This window comes from Molossus molossus, unplaced genomic scaffold (genome assembly GCF_014108415.1).
Source record: "Molossus molossus isolate mMolMol1 unplaced genomic scaffold, mMolMol1.p scaffold_m16_p_10, whole genome shotgun sequence".
NCBI lineage: Eukaryota > Metazoa > Chordata > Mammalia > Chiroptera > Molossidae > Molossus > Molossus molossus.
Window position 1 is genome coordinate 30,868,366 of NW_023425345.1, and position 5,115 is coordinate 30,873,480.

General features: G+C 40.7%; 1 pseudogene; it reads right to left on the reverse strand.

Moving 5' to 3' along the window:
- Window positions 1-2,683: 2,683 nt before the first annotated feature.
- Window positions 2,684-4,503, reverse strand: LOC118623372 (annotated as a pseudogene).
- Window positions 4,504-5,115: the final 612 nt, after the last annotated feature.

Consider the following 5,115-nt stretch of genomic DNA (forward strand, 5'->3'; position numbering starts at 1 on the left):
GCTTGTTTGGCAGTAAGGAGTTAAACAACAAAAAAAGAAAAAGCGTTGGCTGGTCTCAGAGGCTGAGGAGGGCTGAGGTGGTTCTGAAGGCGGTGACTGGATAAGAGGTTGGAGAGTGGTCAGAGGCTGGAAGAAGGGGTGTCCCTGGGTCTGTTCCACCCAAACACTGTTGAAGAAAGAGACAGATCTGGGGAACCATTGAGGGCACTATCTAGCTAGCTGCTTTGATACAATTTTCTAAGGATGATTGCTAATTATGTTCTCTGGGCTTGGAATTCTCTTCACCCGAGCTAAAATCTCATAATGTTTTTGCCTTCTTGATTATAAGAGTTATCAGCGTATCAGAGTATTTGATGGTCTTGACTAGTCTATAAACTAGATGGGGCTCTTTAATTACAGGGTCTGTGTTTATTCCTACAGTATCTCTGGTACCTGTCCTACAAAGTAGCACTCAGTACCCATTTGTTGAATTAATGATGCCATGGAACCACACCCCTGGAAGTGGTCTGTTTTCTCTACTCTAGGAAGTCTGTATTACCAGGAGTGCTTTCTTCACAGAGGCAATCACTCTGTGGTCTCTTGTGATCAGGAAACAGTCTGCAGAAAACACATGTATATGTGGAACATGTGGTTGCTGAGGGTCAAGAGCATGTTGCTGATTGTGCCGCAGGGCAGCTTGATGAGTACTGCAATCACAATTCAGAAATTCTCAATTCTGTATATTGCAAGGGAAATATATAGGGTGTCCCCCCAAAATACATACAGGGTATCTGTAGATTCTATTACATTATTGAAAATTAAATGTATTTTAATAAACACTGGCTTTGTAATTATTCAAAGTTGTGTATACATTTTGGGGGGGGGGGCATTCCATATTTTATGTTAAAGTAAGTGGCTAATTATTGAGACTTGGTTGATTATTAGAGCCATGGCCTCTTGTTCAATCTAATGTGTTGATGATGCAACTGAAAAACACAGCTGAAAATATAAATGCTCTAAAAAATCAGTCCAAAGAAAAAGGAATTAGCTTGAACAGTTGGAAGTATATTTTGTCAGGATAGGTATTTATCAATATTTGAGTAATATTGGTTCACTACTGTTTTACTTAGGGTATTAACATCATTCAAATCCCAGAAGAGGAAAACTTTTTTATACTAGATATCTTAAAACTATCCCCCTTCTTTGACCCCACAGCTTCAATCAAACACTTAGAAATCTACAATACAGGGTGTCAAGTAATTGCAAGGATCCAGGATGGAAGAGAAGAGTCTCTGGGCTTAGGTGGCCTAAGTTTGAGTCTCAAGTTCAATGGTACGAACTGCGTGACCTTGGAGAAGTTACTTAACCTTTTTGTAACTCATTTGTAAAATGGAGTTATAAAGATACATCTTAGTGTTGTAGGATTAAATGAGATAACACTTAAAAACTTCTTAGAGAAATGCTTAGTGTGTCATTAGCAGTTAATTATTGCTTTTTTGCCCTTATAGTCTTGAGGCCAAATACCAGTATCAATCCTTTTTCCAAGAATGAAGCTAAATTTTTATTTTTTTTCCTCTTGTACTGCAGAAATCATACTGACCTATTCACACCAGTAACATAAAGAATTAGTGTCGCCAGTTTTGCTCAATGGTTAGAGTGTCGGCTGCCCCACTAAAGGGTCATGGGTTTGATTCCTGGTCAAGGGCATGTACCTGGGTTGCAGGTTTGATCCTCAGCCCCAGTTGGGGTAGTGCAGGAGGCAACCAATTGATGTGTCTCTTTCACATCAATGTTTCTTTCTCTCCCTCCCTCCTTTCCACTCTATCTTAAAAAAAAAAATCAATGGAAAAAAATTCTCGGGTGAGGATTAACTAAAAAAAAAAAGAATTAGTGTCAAGACCTCCCTTGTATGCTTTGATTAATGCTTCTTAGTTTTTTAATCTTTACCTCATTCTAGGATCCAAATTTCAGCTCTCATTGAAGAAGGCGAGTGTCTATGGCCAATGAAGGAGTGTATCCTTTTGTTAGTATCCTGCTTAATTCCAATATTACATGCTTATTTCTTTATTTTTTATTTTTATTTATTTTTGTCTTTAGAAGAGGAAGTTTTATTGTTAATTATTTACTTTAGTGCTTTCAGAAAGAGGAACAGATTAGCTCAGTCCAACATGATTGGCAGTTGGCAAAAATCTAGTAAAGCAGGTGTTCTGATTGCTAAAGATTTAATTTGGATGCTTTTAATACTTAGCCATCTAACACTTCAGATATAATCCAGAATAAATGCATAATCTTCCTCCCCTTCACTTTAATACCCCACCTACCTCACTTCAATATGGAAATATCTTCATTAAATATGCTTCCCAGCCCTGGCCGGTTTGGCTCAGCGATTGGAGCATCGGCCTGCAGACCAGAAAGTCCTGGGTTCGGTTCCCGCTAGGGGCTGTACCAAAAAAAAAATATATATATATATGTGTGTGTGTATATATATTTCTATAAAAAATAAAATAAAAAAAATAAATATGCTTCCCAGAGGAACACATTCTCTGGAAAGTATAGCCATGAGGACAGTACATACAAAGAAACACTCAAAATAAAACTCTATGATAATTTACTAGTCTAAGGAAACAAAAACCTTCCAATATATCAGGAAATCAATCCAGTTACAAACGCACTAATAGGTCTGTGTGAAGAGGTTCTGGTATAGTCACTGAAACTGGTCGGCTATGTACAAGATACACAAGCAGGTATGGTGCACCTGGCCCAGCACTGGGCCCCAGAAACCAAACATGTTCTCTCCACTGTAGGCCACATACAAGACTCCATCTTCATCCTTTTCCTTCTGTAAAGTGGTCCCCTAGTTAGGCTGGACTGTGGGACTGTCGTACCCACAAGCAGGAAGATCACCTTTTCAGAAGGAAGCTGCATCCTTTTCCTGATGATCCCCATGCACTGGGCCACAGTGATGACAGATGGAACCAGATACTTTCGTTTGTCAGTGTCAACAATCTGAGAACCTGAGACCTTTTCCACAATCACCAGAACCTGGTTGGGATATTTCGCTTGGATCTGTGTGGATTCCATGCATCGGTGTTCCAGAGAGTGGTCCTCCTTAAACACCCACCTCGCTGGAAGGGGCGCAGCCGGCTCTTGGAGCCGCGGAGCTCAGAGCACCAACCACAACAGCGGCGACCACACGACAGGCCAGACTTCCCAGGCCTGAGCCCCGCATTTTTTTTTTTTTAAAAAGGTTGCACTCTATAAATTTGCACTCATAGAACTTCAAACAGGAAAGTAGAAGTCATGTTTGTCAATCCACAAAAATTTTTGACCAAATATCCATTTTCGAATGATTGTATTAAGTAAATGTAGCAGGAGAAGCCAGAATGGGTTCTTACATTCCCGTGCATATGTTTGATATGGTGTGCGATGTCATGAACTTGAGCTGATACAGCATTTCATACACAAATAGAGGCTATTGAAGGGCTTGAGAATAATTTGTTTTCTTCATTATCATAACTTCTTTTTCATTTTATTTTGGCTACACTTTGCACAGTAATATTGCCTTTCATATATTGGTGAAAGCGAATTTTTTTTTTTTTTTTTTTTTTTTAATCCTCACCCGAGGATATTTTTCCATTTTTTGTACAGATAGAGTGGGAGGGAGAGAGAGAGAGAAACATCGATGTGAAGGGACACATCGAGTGGTTGCCACCCGCACGACCAACCAGGGCCGGGGACAAACTGCAACTGAAGTACGTGCCCTTAGCAGGAACCGAACCCGGGTTTCTCCGGACCGCAGGCCGACGCTCTAACCGCTGAGCCAAACTGGCCAGGGCTGAAAGCGAATTTTAACTGTGTCTTAATGAATTATGATAAAGAATACAAATTGAAATATGTGTGTTTGAACATAGGCACACCCATACTTGGTAAAGGTGACGACCTGTGGTAACTTCCCGGTGTGTAGATGAAAACACTGAACTGCTACTAGGTTTTAAAAATTATGCTGTACAAAGATAAGTCACTGAAGCTGGTGTTCCAGAAAGAACCAATCAGATGTCAGATGGGCCGGGAGAATCTATAATAATGATGGGCTCACCGAACAAGCACTTTCACAGGGTGAGTCTATTAGGAGAATGGAATATAATTTACCTATGAGAATATTTTTTTGAGCGAAATTACTGGCTCCATTAGGAGGTAAAAGGGAAAGCTTAGATACTTCACTAAGACTTTCACAAACCTTCTGAAAATATTTTAGAACATAGCTATCAAAATAGTCACTGTAGCACTGGGAAAATGCTTTATAAAGCAGAAGTCACTTAGAGGTAGAAGATAAAATACTTCGGGTGAAGAAAATTCAGTGTTGTGTGCTAAGATCTGGAGGAAGTGAGTGAAAGGTGTACATCCCCGAAACAAAGAAGTACAGTCTGCTTCCAAAAGCTGACTTGGTGGTTGTTGGGCTAAATGTCTCATCGTTGGAGAAGTGGGACAGCAAGCTGCCCCCAGAGCTAGCACCTCCTCACGCATCATCTGTATTCCTGAGGGGTAGGGGTGGAGCATTCCAAGGATATTGCTCTGTGACAATTAGGGCAGCTTAGAATCAACTGTTCATAATGAGAAGGCCCCCTCCACAGTCAGCAGCCATTGGACATAAGTTCATGTTCCAAACAATAAAATCCACTATAACTTAACTATGCAGAAAAGAAACTTAGTAAAATATATTTGGCCCATGAGAGAATCTACAGTAGACTTAGAGTGTCTGGCTCAGCCACCAAACAACCAGAAACCAATGCTGTCACCACTTAGTGCAGACATTGCATTTTGTCCTGAGCATTGCAACTTCCCTGATGATGCTGAACTGGACCCCAGAAGTTCCAGGATGTCTGACCCTGAAAAGCCAGAAAACTTTGCTGCCATGTTCCCTGAAAGATGGATTATGGCTGCATCTGCTTTCTCATGTCACCAACGTCCCAGACTGAAGTCCTTTGTGGGTGCATCGTGTATCACATGCTTACACTCAGGGGATAGGCAGGATAGGAATTCTGGCCTCTGTGTTGAAGAGACTGGATTCGGAATGTACCAAACTGTTCAGACAAACGAAGAGTGTTCAAAAGGTGCTGGGTTGCCACAGACATAACA